Genomic DNA, 25,161 nt, shown 5'->3' on the forward strand with positions numbered 1-25,161 from the left:
CAGGGAGTTACACAAATCCGCGCTAGAAATAAAGACAGGACAAGTGGACAGAGCCCATTTTGGATATTGTCTTCTTCTACTACAACATACCCTTCCGGAGATTAGCCCCAACAGATAACAAAGACTGTGGGAATTCCTGCAAGTGACCTTCTTAATACAAATGGCAAGAGAGAGAAAGGGAGCGTTGAAGAATCAACTTGTGTAATACAGAAATTGAACTGTGGCGTAAAGTTATGGTTGCTATGCAAAGTTATATCTCTGGGGTCTTCCCCAAATTGGCCAACCCCGACCGGCCGCTGCACTAACTGTGCTCCTGATATCTGTGCTCCTGTTCCAGCATCTACGTACATTTGGCCATCCTGGTCCTGCTTCATGTCCTTGTCCTTGCTCCATGTATGAGCTGGGCATGTGGTCATTGCTGCATCTGGCTGTCAACTGGTGACTATTCTGAAGATCACCACCCAAGAGTCACTCTGTAGACAAGTCCACACACACTCCCTCAAGGGAGTTAAGCATTAAAACTAGGGATCCTACGGACTCCAAACCTCAGTGTAGTCTGTGCAAAACAACGTGCAGCTCAAGGATCCACAGTCCAGCTTATGAGAGATGTCGTAATTTGTTTCAAAGCTTAACCGAACCCGAATGCTTGCTTTAATTACTGTTTTCAATGTTTGAAATAAAGTGAACCTCCACAATACCACAGTCTCTATTTATTTGCATAATCACACCCACAAATATCGCACACTAGGCAGACGCACTTCTTTGTACCTCTTCAGACATTAGAACCCTGTGTGATATCCCATTACATATTAGTCCAAAGGTGAAAATGTTCCGTTCATAAAACATTCAGGCATTGCATGTTGGTGTCACTTAGTAATAGTTGGGTTCTGCAGTCTCCATAGGTTTACATTTTGGTAAAAATTAATAACCAGTTGGCCATTGATGTAGTATACAGGTGTTGAGGGTATTATTACAGGATTACCTATACTCCGGGGTGGCTGGAATTTGTTAAAAGGTCTTCCCGATTATACCTCTGGTAACAGCGGATCGATGAGCTTTGTGTTCCTAAAGAAAGGCCTTTGAGCCAGAACAATTTCAGAGGAAGTCAGAAGTACAACGTTATCTTACATCAGTGTAGCGCGGAAATCCAGCAGCTCTAGCTTCTTTGAGGAACTGAACAAGAGAGATTTAAAAGGTTTACAAAGGTCAGGTCTCTACTTGGTGAATTTCCTTATCAGACTGGTTTTTAACATAGTGTGTGCTACAGTATATGTTGCATGTATTACATGTAGTATAATGGTCAGAGAGTGAGTAATTGGACATATACCGTATATGCAAATGCTTTTCTATTAGTGTGCAGCATATACTGGTCTATCAGAGGTATATATATATATTCACTGCTGATACCATTAGCACGTGAGTATGCTTCCAGAAATAATATCTGTAACAGAGATTCTATTTTGGATTAAACGGGCATAAAGTTATATTATAACATTGGGAAAAAACACGTCAAGTCTATCTGCCGTCACTCAATATCCTGCATTATTTATCCTGGGGAGGGAAAAACTATTCCCAACAGGTCAACTGTCCTAATTGTAGGAAAACAAAAATAAATACCTAATGTAAATCCTATAATACAAAAAAAATGAATCTCACCAAACATCACTAGAGAAAATTAGAATATCTGGACAAAGAGAAATATGTGTAAATGGATAATTAATCGTTTAGGGCTCAGTAACACGGGCGCATCCGGGCGCCAATGCGCCCGTGTTACTGCAGGATAAGACGGCCGCACTGCAGATGCGGACGACTCTCCGCACCGCCGAAGAAAGAACACATGGCCGGCTCCATGACCGGCCATCTTTTTCGTGCAGTAACATGGGCACATCGGTGCCTGGATGCGACCGTGTGACTGAGCCCTCAGAGGGTAGTTATTACTGGTCTCTCAGAATCAGCCACCATTACTCCTAGGGGACCAAAGAAGTCTGTGTTGAGTCCTATTCCTTTAAAAACAAACATTCAGTTATGTATTGGGATTAGCAATAAAATATCAAGGGGCTAGAGAGAGTGGGTGGGGCTACAGAGTTTCTCACAGAGAATCCCTATAGCAAATATAGAGGGGGCGGAGCTAGAGTGGTGTGGCTAGAGGTTGGATCCTCTAGCCCCACCCCTCTTCCCATGCTCTCGGGGAAAGCCCTGTAATCCCACCCCCCTCTCTCCCTACCATATGGAAATCCCTTGGGGAGAGAGGGGGAGGGAGTCTTCAGGGAATTGCCCAGCAGGGGGGCATGAAGAATACCCCACTGCTTACAGCAGTACATTTAACCCCTTAGTGATGGCCCAATAGTGTTTTTACATCCTGCCGTTGCAGGACGTGTATGGAGAGAGATAGCGCCGCTATCTACCTCCATACAGCGCGGGCGTCAGCTGTTTATTACAGCTGACGCCCATGGGCAATAGCTGCGAGCGGCTATTACCCTTTAAATGCTGCTGTCAATTCTGACAGCGGCATTTAAATCCCCCGAATGATGTACGGGGGTCCCATACACCCTCCCAGCGGTGACATCGGGGGAGCCGTGCAGGTGTCATGGCAGCCGGGGGCCTTCTAAAAGGCCCCAGGGCTGCCTTATGAGACTGCCTATCAAGCCATCCCTGTGGGGTGGCTTGATAGACTGCCTGTCAAAAAGCAGTATGACGTAATGCTATAGCATTACGTCAACTGCAGGAGCGATCAAAACATTGCTGGTTGTGGTCCTCTAGGAGGACTAAAAGAAAATGTAAAAATAAGAACAAAAAAGTTTTACTAATTATTAAAAAAAAAAAGTAATAAAAGTTAAAAAAAAAAACCTTTTTGCCATATTTGCAATAAAAAATCCAAATATCAAACCAAAAATGCGTGTTTGGTATCGCTGCGTCCGTAAAAGTCCGATCTATCAAAGTAATGCATTATTTTGCCCACACGGTGAACGTGGTACGAAAAAAAAAATAAAGAACGCCACTTAGAATTTTTTTAACGTTTTTTCAGTACATTATATGGTATAATAAATAGTACCATTGAAAAACACAACTCGTTCCACAAAAAACAAGCCCTCATACAGCGACATCAATGGATAAATAAAGGAGTTACGATTTTTTAAAAGGGAGGAGGAAAAAACAAAAATGGAAAAAAGCAAAAAAGCTCCGTCACTAAGGGGTTAAAAAGTGCTGCACAGAAGCAGATTTTAAATGTCCCATTGTAAATTTCTATTAGTCCCCGCGGGGATTAACAGAACCCTCGGGGAGTCCCCTCATCCCCACAAGGACTAACAGGAGTTAACAGCGGGACATTTAAAATGTGCTTCTGGGCAGCAGATTTTAAATGTCTGGCTGTAAGCAGCGGGGAATTTACTCCGAGCACAGGAGTTTCCATAAACTCCTGCTCCCATAGGAGTCAATGGAAACTCCTGCGCAGCACACCAATATGAGCGCTTCTATAGGAACCCATTGGTTCTTTTAGAAGCGCTCTTTTTGCGCGCCTATTGTATAGCAGTGTATTAAAAAGCCTATGAAGTTCAGCCAGAGACTGAGCCTCATAAACCATTGTAGCTGCCAGACCTAGAGGCTATATTCAAGCTTTTGAGTGCCATAGCAACCCATTGGGATCACATCCGGGGGTCTGATGGGTGAACCCCCTTCCCCTGTTAGCGTTTTGAGCATGTGCCAGGTTACTATCCAGCTGTAGCCGCCGTCAAAAGGAATATGGGCAGTCATTAATTGGTTAACATAAAACAAGACATTATTATGTTACACATGGATTTGGATGAGTTGGAACCTTGGGTGTAAAAATTAGAAATTAATTTAAAAAGTAAATGTAAGTTTATGCACTTGAAAAGGGAATACATGCCACCATTACATGCTACATGGGAAAATACTATAAGAAATTATATGTATACTACAGCTTACTTAAAAAGGTCGTATCACAATAGACTTTTATCACCTATCAATAGAATAGGTGATAAAAGTCTGATTGGTGGGGTCTCACCACTGAGATCCCAACCAATTCCAAGAATAGGGGTTCCGTGAACCCCTTCTTATCACTGAGGGCTTGCTGCATGCAGTAGCAGCAACGTGAAGATTGCATGGAACAGTGGTCACTCCATTCATTTCAATGGGGCTGACGGCAATAGCCAAGTACAAGCACTCAGCTATCTCAAGCAGTCCCATTGAAGATGAGCTGATACTGTGCATGTGCGACTGCCAGTACATTCAATATCCTCCTCATTGCAGGGGTACAGTGAGCCCATAGTGAGGAGGAGAGGGCACAGGACCTCCGTTCTAGGGATCAAAGGGAGTCTCAGTGTTGAGACCCACTCCGATCAGATTTCTATTACATATCCTGTAGATAAGTAATAAGTGTCTATGTTCATTATAGTGAAGTGTAGCAACTAGTGTCAGGCAGTTGCTGAAAGGCTAAGTACATAATGGGATGCATCACCAGATAGCTGACATCACAGAACTTTGTAGAGTGGAGTAGGTGAACCTCCTTGACTTTGCTGTGACAGCCAGTGATCATACGCCTGGAGATCATGTTGATTGGTCTCTGGGCATGTGATCATTGTAACAGCCAATCACAGCAAGCAGAAGGAGGTTCTGTAAAAAGAATTTTAAAAATTCAAATATTAAACAACTCTTTCATGTAGTTTATACCATCTCCTTCTTCTCAATTTCCTAGAGAGGGAGACAGGATATGACTAACATGGCGACTTTGGCCGGGACACGAGTCAGGACTGCAGTGTAGCCCCAACATCAAAACATAACGCAAGTCAATGCAGTTGTGTTGCACTTTGCAAGTTGGTCTGTGTGCGACGTACCTATGACAAGAAATCGAAATTCATTGGAATTTTTGCGATTGGTGGGTCGCGGCAACTTGCAAGCCACAGGACCTCTACATTGACTTGTGCTATGTTGCGATGTTGCAAGACCACAAGACCTGTGTTGCTACCAAAGTCGCCGTTTTTACCTTTTCTCTTTTTAAAAATATTTGATATCCTATTTTTTCCCTATATATTCTATATTTATCTTCACACATTGCGGTATTTTTCTGTGCGGATCCATGTCCATATCTGTATGCCTTACATGTGGCTTTTGATGTGGATTTCACTCTCCCAAATGAAGAAGTAAAATCCGCTGTAAATTCATCTACCAGCCTTTGCTAGTAGGAGGTTTTCCTGATCCAAAAATGAAGGATTCTTTTTCTTGGGACGTACCGTTCCATGCCCAATTTCCTTTTTCTTAGGCATTATTAAATTATAACAATATCCAAAGGAACCAAATACAGGCTTCATGTGCAGATTAGTTGAATAAATGATCTTCATCTTCTCCAAAATCTATTTCCAAGAATTATGAAGTTTGGGGCATTTCCAGATGAAATGAATTATTAAAATTTCCTGGAAATATCTTAAATTTAAGGTAGTTTGTTGGATCCATTTTCTCTGAATTTAGATATGACAGAAGGGGGATAAAATGCTCTATGAAATAAAAATAGCTGTGACAATGTACACTACCGTTCAAAAGTTTGGGGTCACATTGAAATGTCCTTATTTTTGAAGGAAAAGCACTGTACTTTTCAATGAAGATAACTTTAAACTAGTCCTAACTTTAAACAAATGCACTCTATACATTGCTAATGTGGTAAATGACTATTCTAGCTGCAAACGCCTGGTTTTTTGTGCAAAATCTACAAAGGTGAATAGAGGCCCATTTCCAGCAACTATCACTCCAGTGTTCTAGTGGTACAATGTGTTTGCTCATTGGCTCAGAAGGCTAATTGATGATTAGAAAACCCTTGTGCAATCATGTTCACACATCTGAAAACAGTCTAGCTCGTTACAGAAGCTACAAAACTGACCTTCCTGTGAGCAGATTGAGTTTCTGGAGCATCACATTTGTGGGGTCAATTAAACGCTCAAAATGGCCAGAAAAAGAGAACTTTCATCTGAAACTCGACAGTCTATTCTTGTTCTTAGAAATGAAGGCTATTCCATGCGAGAAATTGCTAAGAAATTGAAGATTTCCTACAACGGTGTGTACTACTCCCTTCAGAGGACAGCACAAACAGGCTCTAACCAGAGTAGAAAAAGAAGTGGGAGGCCGCGTTGCACAACTAAGCAAGAAGATAAGCACATTAGAGTCTCTAGTTTGAGAAACAGACGCCTCACAGGTACCCAAGTGGCATCTTCATTAAATAGTACCCGCAAAACACCAGTGTCAACATCTACAGTGAAGAGGCGGCTGCGGGATTTTGGGCTTCAGGGCAGAGTGGCAAAGAAAAAGCCATAACTGAGACTGGCCAATAAAAGAAAAAGATTAAGATGGGCAAAAGAACACAGACATTGGACAGAGGAAGACTGGAAAAAAGTGTTGTGGACGGATGAATCCAAGTTTGAGGTGTTTGGATCACAAAGAAGAACGTTTGTGAGACGCAGAACAAATGAAAAGATGCTGGAAGAATGCCTGACGCCATCTGTTAAGCATGCTGGAGGTAATGTGATGGTCTGGGGTTGCTTTGGTGCTGGTAAGGTGGGAGATTTGTACAGGGTAAAAGGGATTCTGAATAAGGAAGGCTATCACTCCATTTTGCAACGCCATGCCATACCCAGTGGACAGCGCTTGATTGGAACCAATTTCATCCTACAACAGGACAATGACCCTAAACACACCTCCAAATTGTGCAAGAACTATTTACAGCAGAAGCAGGCAGCTGGTATTCTATCGGTAATGGAGTGGCCAGCGCAGTCACCAGATCTGAACCCCATTGAGCTGTTGTGGGAGCAGCTTGACCGTATGGTACGCCAGAAGTGCCCATCCAACCAATCCAACTTGTGGGAGATGCTTCTAGAAGCGTGGGGTGCAATTTCACAAGCTTACCTCAACAAATTAACAGCTAGAATGTCAAAGGTGTGCAATGCTGTAATTGCTGCAAAAGGAGGATTCTTTGACGAAAGCAAAGTTTGATGTAAAAACAATGTTATTTCAAATACAAATCATTATTTCTAACCTTGTCAATGTCTTGACTCTATTTTCTATTCATTTCACAACGCATGGTGGTGAATAAGTGTGACTTTTCATGGAAAACACAAAATTGTTTGGGTGACCCCAAACTTTTGAACGGTAGTGTATATGACACAGAAGGAGATAATTCACCACTCGCCTTTTGCATCATCAATATATGTTAATATTCCCTAAAACACTCCATAGTGAAGAAACTGCAAATTTAGAACAGTAATATATTTAAGTAGGCAGTTCATTTTGCTCGAACTTTGTTTGCTAGAATCTGAATATCCCCTTTAAAGACATACATTCATTGAGTTCTAATGACTCAAGGGCGCTGGTAGGCTGCATAGGAATACGGTACTGTATGCAATCGAGGCCAAAACAGCTGTGTACAGATGGTTTGCACCTCCTTAGAGGAGTCTCTGGCTTGGCTAATGAGATAATTTGCATATTTTTTTCCCGTGGATCATGGAAAATTAGTCTCCATACACCTAGTGGATCCAGTACTCTGATATGCATCTAAGGCATTTAATCCCACCAATCCATGGCCTGCTCTATACTAACGATTGGAAAACAGCCTTCGGTCGATGTCACATGGGCCTATTTGCGCATGCAAAATTTGCACGTACAATACGCAGAGAATAAAAACCATTGATTTCAATGGGTTTGCTGACTTGTGCGTATTTTCCTGTGCATTTCAGCTGTGTAAAACATAATGTAGCATGATCTATTTTCCTATGCATTTGTGCAACAGAAGTCACCATAGTTTTTACCTGGGTGCAAATGAATATGTCCTTGCTGCAGAAAGGATACAGAATCATAGAAGAGTTGGAAAGGACCTCCAGGGTCATTGAGTCCAGCACCTAACAAAGATAGGATCTGACCTATCTTTGGTGCACTCCTATAGGAGCAGGGGTTTATTAAAATTCCTGCGCAGGGAATAGATTCCCCGCTGCTTACAGCAGGATTTTTAAAAGGTGCTGCCCAGAAGCACATTTTAAATGTCCCACTGTAAACTCCTGTTGGTCCCTGTGGGGATGAGGGGACTCCCCAAGGGTTCTATTAATCCCAGCAGGGACTAAAAGGATTTACTATGAGATATTTAAAATGTGTTTCTGTGCAACACCTTTTAAACGCCTTGCTATATGCAGTGCGGTATTCCTTCTGCCTCCCTGCTGGGAAGTTCCCCAGCAACGGGCGGCAGTAGGGAAATCCCTACCTCTCTCTCCCAAGGGATTTCCTTATAGCAGGGAGAGAGAGGGGTGCAGGGATACAGGGCTTTCCCTGAGGGTTTCCCCGAGAGCATGAGAGGAGGAGTAGGGGGTAGAGGGATCCAACCTCTAGCCCCGCCCTCTAGCTTTGCCCCCTCTAGGGTTGCTATAGGGATTCTCTGTGAGAAGCCCTATAGCCCTGCCCACTCTCTCTAGCCCCACCCACTCTCTGCGCTATGGGGATATCTCTCGGGTATCCCCATAACAGGGTGAGAGAGTGGAGCTATGGTGGATTTCCCCATACCAGGGAGAGAGCACAAAGCTATGGGGGATTTCCCATAGCAGGGAGAGAGCACGAAGCTATGGATGATTTCCCTATAGCAGGGAGAGAGAGTGGAGCTATGGGGGATTAACCCATAGCCCCGCTCCATCTATCCCTGCTATGGGTTAATCTCCCATATCACCGCTCTCTCTCCCTGCTATGGGGAAATCCAAAAGCCCTGCGGGGCTTCTTCGCTCGCTGCTCCAGTGAATGGGCGATTTTCATGCGCATGAAGCTCAGGTCTTCTGAGCATGAAACATTGCCTGTTTATGCGATTTAGACACATGCAAGCGATGTTTCTCTTTGCGTGCATATTGGTGCACAAAAAAAAATGCTTGTCTGACTGAGGCCTCACTGTCAGAAAGTTTTTTCTAATATCTAACTTGTGTCTCCTCCCTTTCAGTTTCATCCCATTGCTTCTAGTCTTCCTTTGTGTTAATGAGAATAGGACTGATCCCTCTGCACTGTGACAGCCCTTCAGATATTTGTAGACAGCTATTAAGTCTCCTCTCAGCCTTAAACATTCCCAGATCCTTTAACCGTTCCTCATAGGACATGATTTGCAGACCGCTCACCATCTTGGTAACTCTTCTCTGAACTTGCTCCTGTTTGTCTATGTCTTTTTTAGAGTGGGGTGCCCAGAACTGGACACAGTATTCCAGATGAGGTCTGACTAAGGAAGAGTAGAGAGAGATAATGACCTCACATGATCTAGACTCTATACTTCTCTCAATACATCCTAGAATAAAGTAAAAGATACAGTAAAATGAGTGTGCAAAAAAAGAATGGTTCATTCTGAAAAACACTACGCTCACGTGAGCACAAGTATGCTTACACTCTTGTGATGATGGCCTTAGGCCCCAACCACACTGTCTTCTGCACCATCCGTTTCGCATATGGAGTGCAGGAGCATGTTTTGTCCTGACCTTAGTACGGAACATCATTCGTGTGTATGATCTTCCAAGTTTTGGTCCAGAGACCCGGGGTCAGGCCGAGGGACACTTCTGCACTCCAAATGTAAAACGGATGGTGTAGAAGACAGAGAGGTCGGGCCCTTAAACATCTGCCTATAGATGGATCGATCTCCCTCTTGGATGGGTCTCTGGTTTGACTTGAGCTAATTTCCATTATTCTACTTATGTTCATTGAAGATAGATACTCATCACATGTAGGAACAAGATTTGCTAGAATTCATCGTTCAGCAGCCAGAGGCGTTTCTCTATTACTCTTGACTGGAATGACCTGATTGTGTATCTTAAAAAATGGAACAATAAAATAAAACTACTCTATCCACACCATATTCCCAATTTACCTTGCATCTTGATGTTTTGTTTTTGGTTAGGTGTGAAAACTTCTCCTAGAGGAAAAGATAAGATTGTGACACATATTTTCGTGTTTGTTTTATGTCCTCCAAACAAGGCCACCAGCAGGAGAATAAGACATTATCACAGAGATTAGTTTAATCTAACACATTCACTGTCACTGGCAGAAAAAGCCTGAGAGACAGGTTTAGAGACAATGTGTTTGATATAAGTAAGCATTAGTCAGGAGAAAGTGACATTGGAAAATAGTATTTCACCATACAAATATGAGAGGCTTGAAATACGTTTATGTTTTATGGCCATATAAGTGATTTTTATTTTGCAATGGATGCATTTTTCAATGGTGTGGAGCAAATTACTGACGGACTATATTGTCATAGATTAGAATCTCTATTAGACAGAAATATATCTTATTCAACACTAAAGGTAAAACCCATTGAGAAAGCATCAACCTATTCTATTTTACCAAAGTGATTGAGTTTTAAGTCATAATAGATGGTAAACTAGACATACATTAGAGAAAACGCATTTTGTATTAATTCTGAAATTGTCCCCATCACTCATAACTATCTGTCATCTCATTCAGCGCCGGCCTTATGCCCTGTGCTATACCTTCTGTTGGCCCACATCCTCTATAATAGAGTGTACGAATTACCATAGAGTCCATCAATATAACAGTGCCATACATTGGTCAAAGTCAACTACCAAAAAGTTGCAGAACTAACAATAAAAGAAATTGCTCTAACCAACATACAGTGCAAAATATTAGATTATACAGTGTATATAAGCAGTAATGCCACATAAGTATATACCACCTAAGTAAATATGATCATGCAGTACTCAAATAACTCCGGCATAAGGTAAGCAAATAATAATTTCATATATAAAGTCATCTAACAGAAGTGCTATAAAAAGTTCAAAAAAAATTGCTATAAAATTGATATTAAGTTTGGCGGTAGTCACAAGTATAACCAGTTTCAACCCCCTCAGTAGGGTAGGATGGTGTGAGACTGCACAGGTTTCCTGCCCCTAAGGCAGGCCTTGATCTCATTGTACCTATAGAATACGATTGATTCATTTCTGCTAGTCTGAATGTGATTGTTCCCAGCAAGAGAAACCACATAATCTTGTAGATATGATACCTTTTAACCCCTTAATGACACGGCCTATTTTGGCGTTGAGGACCAAGCGATTTTTGGTATTTTTCCATCTCCATTTTTCAAAAGCCATAACTTTTTTATTTTTCCATCGACGCGGCCGTATAAGGGCTTGTTTTTTGCGTGGCGAGCTGTAGTTTTTATCAGTTCCACTTTTGGGTACATAGACTATATCGTAAAACTTTTATTTTTTTTTTTTATGATAACAGGGAGAGAAAACACATCAATTCTGCCATAGATTTTTTTTTTTTACAGCATTAATCATGCAGCATAAATGACGCACTAAATTTTTTCTGAGGGTCGATACGATTACAATGATACCAAAATTCTTATATTTTTTTTAGGTTTTTACACTTTTTTGCAATAAAAACCCTTTTTTTTTTGGAAATCTTTTTCTTTTCTCTATAGCTGCATTCAAAGTCCTGTAACTTTTTTATTTTTCTATGTACGGAACTCTATAAGGCCTTATTTTTATGTGAGACGAGCTGTAGTTTTTGTTGGTACCATTTTGGGGGATGTACGGCTTTTTTAATCACTTTTATTGCATTTTTTGGGAGGCAAAATGCTACAAAATTAACATTTTGCCTCTGTTTTTTAGCGTTTTTGTTTACGCTTTTTGTCATACAAAATAAAAAGCATGTTTAACTTTTTGTACACGTCTTTACGGATGCGTCAATATCCAATATGTGGGCTTTAAATTTTTTTTTACCTTTTTTTATGCTAATATTAGAAAAAGCATAAAAAAAGGTTTTTTTTTACTTTTTTTTTTTTACATTTTTCTCTTCTTTTTTTTTCCACAATTTGAGTCCCTCTGAGGGACTTGTAGCACTGTGCCTATGATCGCTGTGATAAGCCATGGCAGAGCTACTGCTCTGCCATGCCTTATCGCTTATACAGCGATCATAGGCATAGGCATAACAGGACGCCAGTGTCTGGTGTCCTGTTGCCATGGTGACAGGCCGGGCTCGAGCCGGCCAGAGACACAGAGGGAGCGCGCTCCCTCTGAGAACTCTTTTCCTGCCGCGATCTACTTAGATCGCGGCAGGGAAGTGGTTAACAGTAGGGGGCGCATCTCCGATGCCCCCCCGCTGTTACAGCGGGACGCCGGCTGTGACTGACAGCCGGCCCCCGCTGCGGGATAGCGCGAGGTCAGTCATGATCTCGTGCTGTCCCGATGACGTACCGGTACGTCCTGTTGCGGGAAGTACCAGGCTCCCAGGATGTACCGGTACGTCCTGGGGAGGGAAGGGGTTAATGGCTAACAAAAATACATGATGTAATAATAGCGAGCTTCCGAACCAACGCAGGGTTCTTCTTCAGGCTTATGGATTGGATCTGAAGAGGCATGGATATTTATACACACTTATAACATACATACTTATGACAAGGCACAGATGCTAACCAGATGCTAGTCTGAATGTTTGATCTAGTATATTTTATGGATGATTTCCTCTCTTGGTCCCTTTGAGCTAGAGCAAAGAGTCATTATTGAAGAGTAGACCTGGTCTGTCCATATATTACATGGAAAGACATTCATGTACGATTTCATGTATTCCCAGCCGCAGTTTCCTTCTGTGATAACAGCTAATCATTGAGGGTTTCAGAAGTTGAACATTATCTTTGTATAAAGGAACAGTCGAAGATACAATTTCCATGAATGATATTTGTACTATTCAAGATTTTCAATCGAATTGGTATTTGGCAAAAGTTGAACATTTCTAGATTCAACGTGGCTGAATTGTGATACTGAACAGTTTGTGTATCACATGAGTCATGGCAAAGCCCTTCTATACATGTATGTGTAGAAGGAATCTTGAACCAATTTCAGTATGAGAGAAGTATAAAGACAGGATTCCATACCAGCGAGCCAAGGTGGATTTACACTGCTACCCTAATCTGACCTATACTTGTCCTGATTTTCACCTTAATCACTATAAGAAGTCCAGACAGACGATTACGTCCTTCCACCATACCAATATATTGCTCTTATCCAGATCCCTTTTCTTCTAAGGTCAAAGTATAATTTTCCTAATATATAGTTTCTTCAATTCCTCATCCAAGGCCACTTTTTGAGAAAATGGAAAACAGGGTAAAAACAATATAAGTCACTACCTGAAATTTCTTCTTAGATTTAGAACGAAAGTATTGAAAACTTTGTCAAAATTACAGTGTTTTAGCAAGGCCTCGTGGGGTGTTAATTGGCTTCTCAAATTGCAGAAGTGAACTTTAGTTTTATTCTATGAAGTTTCATTCATAACTTCTATTGCCGTTACTAATATTCATACAACTGATACATCTGTATGTCATAAGGATCAGCTATTTTCTCCTTGAGGGCTCCTGCACATGAATGTATGCGTATATACATTTGCAACAGGATGACATGCTCGCATTGTAAGTGGAGCACGATCACGTACTTTCGCTCACATACCCACACATCTTACTGCACATTTTTTCACTGCCGGGCCATTTATATTAGCGCTGGAGAAACCAGCGCCGGTTTTGAACCGACTCAGCAGCCTAATTAGTCTCTGTTGTTAGCCATGACATCACCGTGAAATTGCACAGTTTCACACGTGATGTCATGCAGATGCACCCCCATAGACTGCTAGTGAGTCTCAGGTGCACAAAAATAAAGCATGTTGCGTATTTTTTTCGCTCAATGGACATGCAAGCGCAAAAAAGCTCAATGTGCAGGAACCTATTGAAATAAATAGGTTCTATTGTCTGCAGTTTGCACAAGCGATTTTGTGAAGAATCTATAATTTACCATTTATTGAACCTTGATGTTTAAATCTTGAAATTCACCAACAAAGAAAATTTTAATCCCAAATGACCTTTTCACAATTAATGATTAGCACTCAGCTTATCGCTGGATCATACAAAACTAGGGAGCGATTAGTAGTCGGTGAATGGAAGTGGAATGGGCCAGAGATCTCTTCCAACTGCCTGCCTCCATTCACAGTAAACAGTTTGGCCTGTGCAATGAGGGGGTTCATACATGGGCCGATCACTGTTCAGTTTCCATGCCTGTCTTAACTGAATAATGAATGATAAGTAAATGAATTATCGTTCATAGTTCAGTCGCTGGCAGCATTTATGCTGAACGACTATTGTTCGGATTTCCAAGATCCAGTGAGAATCTGAATGATTACACTGTGCAAGCAGCTTACAGTAACTTCAGTGCGCTGAATTCAAATATGATATCTGTTTTTTTTTTCTGCCACGTTGGGTTTTACAGTTATGGGGAATAATCCAATTTCCGTTGTACTTTATTTTTTGGAAATATGCCTATACAGTTAATCCAGTTGGCTCGCCATTAACCTTGCTTAATAAAAAGAACATAAGTGATTGCACAATCGCTGTTACACACCACATGGTGACTGAACACTATAAGGGTTGGTTTATGTAACATATAGGGAAGGTTTCAACATGGCAGAAATGCTGCAGCTCATCCACTGGTTAGTTGTAGTTAATGAACTGTGTTTGTACAGGTCATTGGTAAAAGTGGGACTATTTTTCAAAATGTAATAACTAGAGATGAGCGAGCACCCAAATGCTCGAGTCCGCGTTATTCAAGTCGAGCTTTTCGTAAAATGTGAGAGCTCTACTCGAGTAACGAGCCCCACAATGGGAAACTCGAGCATTTTTATATTTTTTTCTCCTAGGTTCGTCTATCTCTCTCTCTCTTTTTCTCTCCTTCTCTCTCTCTCTCTCCAGCCAGCCAGCCAAAAAATTTGCTAATGACACGCGGTGCGTCGTAGCGGGGAGGGGCCAAAACAGGCACGTCACAGCAGAGAGGAGCCAAAAACTGGGGCGGGGTTGAACACGGCTTGATGCTCGTTCGAGTAACGAGCACCATTGAGTACGTTAATGCTCGAACGAGCATCAAGCTCGGCAGAGTATGTTCGCTCAACTCTAGTAATAACAATATGGCTGAGCGGCGCGGATCTTTGAACAACCCAGACAATTTCTGCTATGTCTGCGGACAGTTCACAACAAAGACACAGCGGAGGAACATAACATCCTTGGTAAAGTGGGCCGATCACAAGTTTTTCGGAATAAAGCTTGGTGACCAAGATAAGAAGTGGCACCACACATCATCTGTGTGTCATGTAGCACTTATCTCACAGAGTGGCTGAAAGGCAAGTGTAGAACGCCATTCGCCATTCCGATGGTATGGCGAGATTAAAGAGACCACCGTACTGACTTATTTCTGCATGACAAATACCAAAGGTTTCTCCAGTAAACAAAGATAACATTCTGTATCTAGATATACCTTCTGCAATAAGACCTGCACCACATGACACCAGATTACCTGTTCCTGATCCAATGTGAGAGTTACTATTGGCCTCTGGCTGGGCAGCATCTCTGGGACTACTATGGTGGTTACTATTACTATTCAAGCCAATATAGGGGTAAATATTACTACTGGGGACACTGTGGGGGTCACTATCACTACTGGGGCTACTGTAAGAGGTCACTATTACTGCAATATACGAGACACTGTTACTACTGTGGCCACTGTGGGGGTCACTATTACTCCTGAGGCCACTGTGGGGGTCACTATTACTACTGGGGCTACTATAGGGGTCACTATTGGGGCTCATTCCCATAGACATAAGCACATTTCAGTCGTGCAAATGCGATATGTATTTGTGCGACCCAAAATCGCTTATGCCCGTGTTTTTCGCCTGTGCTGGCGTGTTTTTAAGTGCACAAATATACTCCATATTTGCGCATTAAAAAAGAACATAGACAGGCTCATTGAAATGTTGTGCAAATAAGCAGGTTTCCCATGTACTCACTGTGTATTTGTGCCCGCCTATTCACCTCAATGGCTTATTGCAGTGTGTAATACGCCCCAACAAGGTCATGCTACATATTTTTTCACACGATTGTACATCATGCGAAAAAATACGCTCATGTGAACGAAACGCATTGAAATCAATGGGTTTTATTCACTGCGTATTCCGCACACAAGACATCTCAGTCATTGAAGACCGTTACAAAGGGAAGTACAATCCGAATATGAGGGGTGACTTTTGCTGGTTCTTACAAAGGGAGAGTAATGTTTCTTACAGGAGGAGGTCAAGATCCAAGCGTCATTTTCCACCAAAAACAGTCAAATAGTAATATTATGGCGCCTCCAAACTGCTATCATCCTAAATACAGGAAATGGTTCATAACGTGAAATTGAGATGTTTTAATTTTACAAAAACATATCAATTACTTCTGTTATGAAAAATTTTTTAAAATGTGTTGCACGGTGTTATTGTTCAGATTTCCAAGATCCGTCAAGAATCTGAATGATTATCAGTCCAAGTATGAAGGCCAACTTTACCCTATTTTTCCTTAACCCTTTCCAATCCAATTTGTACCCCGGTTTTCCTAGGAGGCTTACTCTTTTTCTGCCGTTATACAACGGCACTATCTGCTGGCTAAAGCCAGTACTGCATGAGGTGACACGTTGGATAGGCTTTGATAGCAGAGAGGCTGGCAATATACAGTAAGAGAACCCCAATGGATATCTTCCAACATCGGAGCTGTACAGCCTTAAATCATAAAGTCTTCAGACGTCAGACAGTGGATTGGAAAGGGTTAAAGATCAACATTGTCAACATTATGCCAGCAAGATGATAATTCACTGTCTATATGCAATGACCTGAATAGAGCCAACTAGGTGGTGTATAGAACATGCAATCTAGTGCGTGGGGTATTTCCGTCACCAATCAACCATAAACACTTTGCTGAACTTCGAAACTGTGAAGCCCATTATTTATAGTGGCTATTACTCTGGAAGGAGAACTCGCCAGGTATTATACCATATTTATATTGTCTTTTATATTGTCAGTATGGGAGTTATCCTTTGAATAAATTCTTTCAGTAAGCACTTTTAAAAGGTTCATTGGTATTTATGATATTCTCATATTAGAGTTTAGTTTATCTACAGTAATCACCTCACTAACTATCCTCATTAGGATGGCGTAGTAAACATTTCATTTTAAGATTTACACAGAGAATTAAAGAGCCTTTCCACCTAGAATCAAAATATCATCAGGAGATGTATATAATATATGAGTCTCTGAGTTCTTTCCATAATGAAATACACTCATTGTCAAAAAAAAAAATCAAGCATCTAAAAGGAGTTGTTGAAATCAAATTACACTTTATAGGTGTGCTCGTAACACTGATAGAACTAATTACAATATATGAGCAAAATGATAATTTATTGCAGAAAACTAAACCCTTGAAGCTAGGCTCTAGTACGTTGTCGTAACGCCTCTAGCTTGGGTACAGGATGTGATACGGCGGGCATGAAGGCTCTAGTACCTTGTTGCGCCACCTCTAGCTTGGATACAAGATGTGATGCAAGCAGGCATGGAGGCTCTTAGTACCCTGTTGGGCCACCTCTAGCTTCGATACAAGAGGTGATACGGTCAGGCATGGAGGCTCTAGTACTTTCCTGAGCCACCTCTAGCTTGGATACAAGATGCAATCCAAGCGGGCATGGAGGCTCTAGTACCCTCTTGGGACACCTCTAGCTTCAATACAAGATGTGATGCGAGCAGGCATGGAGACTCTAGTACTTTCCTGAGCCACCTCTAGCTTGAATACAAATGTAATACAAGCGGGCATGGAGGCTCTAGTACCCTGTTGAGACACCTCTAGCTTCGATACAAGATGTGATACAGGTGGGCATGGAGGCATACAGGTTTCGTATGGTATCCTGCGGCATATTGCTCCACATTTGCTGCAACTGAACCTCTAGAGAACCAAAACTCATAGGCTGTTGAAGTTGGCATCCCAGATGGTTCCACACATGTTCTAGTGATCAGCAAGCTCTACACACGAGTAGCCTCTGAGAGCCTTGTTATAGGCCAAGGGTGGAAGCACTTTTAGGGCCTCCAGTGGCAAGACCTTTCAACTAATAATGCCATAACTATAATCATTTGCATATCTACCTGAGATGTCACTGCATGCCGAATTTTGCAGCAGAAAGACAACTGTATGTTACATGAATGAGCCTTGTGTGACGCAGAGCGTTAAGGCAGCAGAAATGCAGTCCTAAGCTCTTGCTCACTATCTGAAAGTTGCGGGTTCAATCCTTTCTTAGTTCTGGTAGCTCAAGGCTCAAGGTTGACTCAACCTTCCATCCTTCCAAGGTCAGTAAACTGAGTACCCAGCTTGCTGGGGGGGGGTGCATGGGGAAGGCAATGGCAAACACCTATGTGACATCATCCTAGGAGTCGTTCATAACTCGGTGTTTGCACCAGGAGACTTTACCTTTACCTATCTTACATGAGCTACAATTGTTGTTTGTAAAAGGAGGTGTCTAAACACCTTGCTGTCTATCAGGCATGTTGCCATAGCTGAAGTTCCCAGTATGATTCACTGGCAGGTAGTAATCTGAGGAGCCATCATTGTATATTGGACAATATGTTCTTCGCAATTATATTTTATCCTTAGATATTTCTGGATTCACGTTAATCATTTCTATCGTATACCGCAGTACGCTTTCTATTCATCAGAACGGGCATTAAGTTCACTATTGTATATTGATTGGATATTTCAGGATGGATAAATGCAAAGCAGAAACCCAGATTACTGAAATCTACCATCTTCTATACAAGGTAACAGTCACATTATCCTCATATGTTAATATGTCAAATATGCATGAAGCATAAATAAGCCTGCACTGTCGGGTTACTACATCTTTCATCACTATCTATCTTACTCTGAATACAATGCCAGTGTTGCTGCTCTTTCCATTGAGAAATGTAATTTCTTTCCGCCTCTCGTTCTTATGCAGTTGGCCAACACATCACAAAGTACTAGTGAGACACGTTAAAAGAAGTAACTCCTCTTATTGATTTTCGGTCCTCCCTGAATCCTCTGCATGAAGGGTGAGCAGTGGATTAGTTGCTCGCTCCACATATTATGGCAATAGGGACACATGGAATACAGAAAGAAGGGTAAACTATTCTGTACTTCACACTTCTTGTTGAATGAGGTGACTGTTAGTTTAGTTGCACTGTATCTTATATGGCCTGGCGGCAAGGATTCCTAACGTGGATGCCTCCATCCCTGCACATCATTTTAATTTTTTTATCCTCTGATGTCTAGGTGCTTGATTTTTTTGACAAAGAGTGTAATTAAAACTTTGTTAAATATTTTCTCTTATTACCTGATTTTCCCAGGTTCCAGAATCAGAGTTGGGACAAGGGCTCGTGGCTCCCAAGGCAGGGTTTTCCTAATGAGGAACCTGGTTATCCCATACACTAAAGATCAGCATTATAGCTGTGGAAAATCATGTATTTAATTGCTCCCCTTCCCCACTGATCTATGGAGTTCTAAATTACAATTTTACATACACCTCATGTCCCCTCACTTCCAACCCATTTGCATTTTGGTAGTTCTCAAAGCAAAGTGAACTGGCCACCCAACCATATCATCAGTAGGGTCCATAATTTCATGCAGTTTTTTGCCCTATCCTTCTGCTGTCTAATATACACAGTGATTCAAATGTCAGGGCCATCCGGAATATCTTCTGAATGAAAACAGACAAGATAAGAAGCTAATGGCTGCGTGACTTACATCCATAAACAGCTGGGCATAAACATGGCGCCAACACCTTTCATATCTGGAATTTTTACTGGAATATACTTTAAGCAAAAAAAAACAACTATTTTTATAAAATGCTACACATTCCCAGAACCAACAATCTCTAATGGCCCCAAAATGCTGTTTTTTTGATTACCATCCTTTGGTTTTCAAGTCTTGAATAATATATGTATATATCTATTATTTTCACATGTGATTTATTTATGTTCCGTTTCTGCAGTATACGCTTCATCCACTGCGCCGTACTGTATTGATTTCTCCTGTTGTGCTAGGAGCTGCGTCCCTCAGCACAACCAGTTTTGTACACTTGTCTGAGGGTTGTTATAGACTAAGAATTTGGAATGAAGGCGGATAGAGACAAATTTGGGTTATCAAATATATATTGTCTATAATTCTACACATTTATATAGCTATTGAAGATCTAGTATATACACATGCAAACTAATTAATAGTCTTCATTTTTAATATGTATTTTTCCTGTTGCGCATCCTGTGGATAGTGAAAATCACCAAAAAGAAGCCAAAGTCTGCGCTTGAAGCAGGGGCGTAACTAAAAGGTTCAGGGGCCATGATGCAAAAGGTGAGCTGGGGCCCCCCTCTATCTGTATCTGTACCCGTGCCCATACCTAAACCATGCCGCACAGAGGCATAAATTGAAGCTTCTGGGCCCCAATGCAAAACTGGTAACAGGGCCCCCAACTATAATGCTTTATTCATAGTACTGGGCTCCCTATATGGAGAAGAGAGGCTCCTGGGCCGGGGTGCAACCGCATCCCCTGCACCCTCTATAGTTATGCCCCTGGCTTGAAGCCAAGTTCCACCCCCACCCCCCCCCCAACTACAAGACTGCAGCTAAAAGGTGTTTAAATAGAAAGGAATGGTAGTCAAGTATATGCTCTGCTGCTGAATTCAAAGTCTATGGCACTGACAGGAACAGACAAACACAGCCATGACAGTGCATAGGTGATAGTTGCTACTGGCTTGAATACCCTATTAAATTTGAAAATATCTAATACCTAGTGCCATATCAACAGACAATATAAAAATAAACAGAGCTTCTCAATTAAAAAGTGAATAAAGTGGTTTTCCAGCTCTTAAAATTTGATGATCTATCCATGGGGTAGATCATCAATAGCTGATCGGTGGGGTCTGCTGCCCAGGACCGCGGATGATCAGCTGTTCGCTATTAACAGGCAGTAAACGTATATAAATATATATAACAAAATGTTTAGTTTTGAACATCTATAAACCAGTATACTAATAAAACAGTCATCCCCCCCTTACAGGAGAGAGCCCGCAATACCTTTTCTGGCCACTGCACAAGAGCTATGCTTGTTCTGGTGTGCAGTGGCTCCAGCAAACAGCTCAGCAGGAGGTTTCCCTAGTGTTGAACCCCACCAATCCTTTAGTGATGCCCTATAATCAGAATAAGTAATCAATATAAAAAAATTCTGGAGAACCCCTTAGCGTTTAGACCTTAGTCAGATGATAAAAAAATTAAAATGATGTGCAGGGATGGATACATTCATGTTAGGAATCCTTGCCGCCATGCCATATAAGATACAGTGCAACTAAACTAACAGTCACCTCATTCAACAAGAAGTGTAAAGTACAGAATAGTTTACCCTTCTTTCTGTATTCCATCTGTCCCTATTGCCATAATATGTGGAGCGAGCAACTAATCCACTGCTCACCCTTCATGCAGAGGATTCAGGGAGGACCGAAAATCAATAAGAGGAGTTACTTCTTTTAACGTGTCTCACTAGTACTTTGTGATGTGTTGGCCAACTGCATAAGAACGAGAGGCGGAAAGAAATTACATTTCTCAATGGAAAGAGCAGCAACACTGGCATTGTATTCAGAGTAAGATAGATAGTGATGAAAGATGTAGTAACCCGACAGTGCAGGCTTATTTATGCTTCATGCATATTTGACATATTAACATAGGAGGATAATGTGACTGTTACCTTGTATAGAAGATGGTACATTTCAGTAATCTGGGTTTCTGCTTTGCATTTATGCATCCTGAAATATCCAATCAATATACAATAGTGAACTTAATGCCCGTTCTGATGAATAGAAAACGTAGTGCGGTAGACGATAGACATGATTAACGTGAATCCAGAAATATCTAAGGATAAAATATAATTGCGAAGAACATACTGTCCAATATACAATGATGGCTCCTCAGATTACTACCTGCCAGTGAATCATACTGGGAACTTCAGCTATGGCAACATGCCTGATAGACAGCAAGGTGTTTAGACACCTCCTTTCACAAACAACATTTGTAGCTCATGTTAGATAGGTAAAGGTAAAGTCTCCTGGTGCAAACACCGAGTTATGAACGACTCCTAGGATGACGTCACATAGGGGTTTGCCATTGCCTTCCCAAGTCACCTTCCCCCCCCCCCCCCAACAAGCTGGGTACTCAGTTTACCGACCTTGGAAGGATGGAAGGCTGAGTCAACCTTGAGCTTTGAGCTACCTAAACCAAGCAGGGATTGAACCCACAACATTCAGGTCGTGAGAAAGAGCTTAGGACTGCATTTCTGCTGCCTTAACACTCTGCGTCACACAAGACTCATTCATGTAACACACAGATGGGTTACTGTTCCTTTATACGGGACTACTTTTGGGTACATTAGCGCCCGACAGCTGTCCCAGTGACAGTGATAGTTGCTCTGCAAATGCAGGCAGAGTGGGCCGGGAATCATTCTAGCCACAGCCCTCCATTCATAGTAAAATGGCAGTCGCTCAAAGATTGAGTGACTCCTGTTTACACGGCCCGACATTTGTTTGGTTTTTAGATGAGCTAAAAACCAAGCGACTCCGACAAATCAGTGATTTGTCGTTCAGTGCCCTGTTGGCAGCCGCCTGTACCTGGGACTATTCCATTACTATTGCCCGAATTTACAGTTTCCAGCAATAATTCAGGCGACAATCGCCCACGTAAAATACCATCAGGGCTCCTTCACACTGGCAATCGCAATATCGCCGCAAGAAAATCATGGCAAAATCGTGACTTTTATCCTGCCATTTTTGAGCGTCAGCACTGCTTTTTCTCACAAAAACATCACTGCCACTTGCGTTTTTCTCACATTTTTTACACGATTTTGCCATGATTTTTTAACGCAAGAGTAAATAGGATTTTCTAAATTTTAAAATCGCAAGTTTGTGCTTTACGATGGAATAAAAAGGAGGCTTCAAAAAGGGAAACGTAGGAGGTTAAAAAAATGCAAAATGCAGAAAGAAAAGACATGCCGCAATTTTTTTTTTCTCGCAGCATCACATGAGTGAAAACAGTGCAAATGTGAAGGAAACCATTCAAAATTATCAGTTTCTTCATAATTCTACGTTTTCACTCACTCTCGTATCATGTGACAATCGTGCGATTTTATCACCAGTGTGAAGGCCCCCTTACTCTTATGCTCCTATTACACCTCCTGATTCTCATTTGTCCGAGCTGGGTACATTATCACCAGCTTGTTCGCGGTCAGGCAGCCTGTTTAGATAGGCAAATCATCGCTGGGAATCGTGAACTTTCATGAACAATCTCTCCATCTAAAAACGCACCTTTCGGTCTCATATCCATGGGCGGGTTGGATTCCGCATGCGGGAGCCCGCAGCAGAATCCAACCCTGCCCGCTGCCAGCAAACCCTGCATACTCGTGTCTGCAGGCGGCGGCGTCTATGTGGATCCCTATTCTTCCGGGAAATGTGTTCTGTGGATGGTCCACACAGCTCGCCGTCCGACATGCGCAGTACAGATTTTTTTTAATCTCCTGCTCTGTTTGAACTGCAGATCATCCACGCGGGTGCCACACGCATGGTCCACAATTCAAATCCGCCCAAGGACATTGGGCTTTAATGAGATATGATATCATCATGTGCCATGCTATCAGGTTGCTTTATTAACACTTTCAATTACTTTACAATGGGTTTTGTTGTGTTAAGATTAGAAAACAATAGAGTTTTATTGGGTTAAGATAAAATCCTCCAGCAGAGAGTTCTATGGTTTCACTGCTCTTACAGTAAAGAACCCCCTTCTGTGTCGGTGTAGAAACCCTCTTTCCTCTAGACATAGAAGGCGCCCCCTTGTTACAGTCATAGTCCTGGTATAAATAGATGATGGGAGAGATCCCTGTATTGTCCTCTGATGTCACTATAGAGTCCTTAAAGGGGTTGTCCCGCGGCAGCAAGTGGGTCTATACACTTCTGTATGGCCATATTAATGCACTTTGTAATGTACATTGTGCATTAATTATGAGCCATACAGAAGTTATAAGAAGTTTTTCACTTACCTGCTCTGTTGCTAGCGTCCTCGTTCCCATGGAGCCGACTAATTTTCGCCGTCTAATGGCCAAATTAGCCGCGCTTGCGCAGTCCGGGTCTTCTTCTGTTCTCAATGGGGCTCCGTGTAGCTCCGTGTAGCTCCGCCCCGTCACGTGCTGATTCCAGCCAATCAGGAGGCTGGAATCGGCAATGGACCGCACAGAAGCCCTGCGGTCCACGGAGGGTGAAGATGCCGGCGGCCATCTTCAGCCGGTAAGTAAGAAGTCACCGGAGCGCGGGGATTCAGGTAAGCGCTGTGCGGATTTTTCTTTAGGTCCCTGCATCGGGGTTGTCTCGCGCCGAACGGGGGGGGGGGGTTGAAAAAAAAAAAAACCCGTTTCGGCGCGGGACAACCCCTTTAAACATAAGAAACAAGGGTCTGTGTATCCCATTACCCGGGGATGTATGCCATCGGGACCCAGCGATTTGTCTATTTTAATCTTTTTACGACCGTTCTGCACTTCTTCCTGAGTTAGATGTCTATAAACAAAAGAGATTGATGAAGTCAAGAGGACATGACATGTGTGCTTTAAAGTTTACCTCTACTGATATGCTCCTGCCTGATCTGATATCAGATGTACAGACAGAACTCAGGCAGAACAGTGGCTGAGGCAAGCATATGACACCTGGCAGGTATAGCACACAGGAACTGTTAATTAGAATAGGATCCATGCACAATATTAGCCATGTGTTGTACAGTTGCTTTTGTAAGTACATCACCTAATGTCTAGTTGTACCTCTGATGTCATACCAGGTGTGAGAATCACAGTGGAGATATATTTTAAAGGGGCTGTCCAGTTGTAAACCATTAAAAGCCTATTCTCAGAATAGGTCATCAGTAGTAAATTAGCGGGAATCCATTGCCTGGGATCCCCAGCAATCAGCTGTTCACTGAATCGGCGCGCTCATGTACTGAGCTCATTGCTGCAGGAAGCAGACAGCTCCATTCCCACTGCAGTGCCCAACTTGGTGTTGCCGGCAAATTTTGCATTGACATGAATAGGAACTTGTCCTGCAATACGAAGCCTGTCCATTACAGTAGAAATAGAGCTGCCTACCTCCTGCAGCAATCAACTCAGTGCATGAGCACACTGGCATGCCAAATAGCTGATAGGTGGGGGTGCCCCGCTGATCTATTAGACCGGGGAACAAAAACATTTT

The sequence above is a fragment of the Eleutherodactylus coqui genome, chromosome 10 (assembly GCF_035609145.1).
Source record: "Eleutherodactylus coqui strain aEleCoq1 chromosome 10, aEleCoq1.hap1, whole genome shotgun sequence".
Lineage (NCBI taxonomy): Eukaryota > Metazoa > Chordata > Amphibia > Anura > Eleutherodactylidae > Eleutherodactylus > Eleutherodactylus coqui.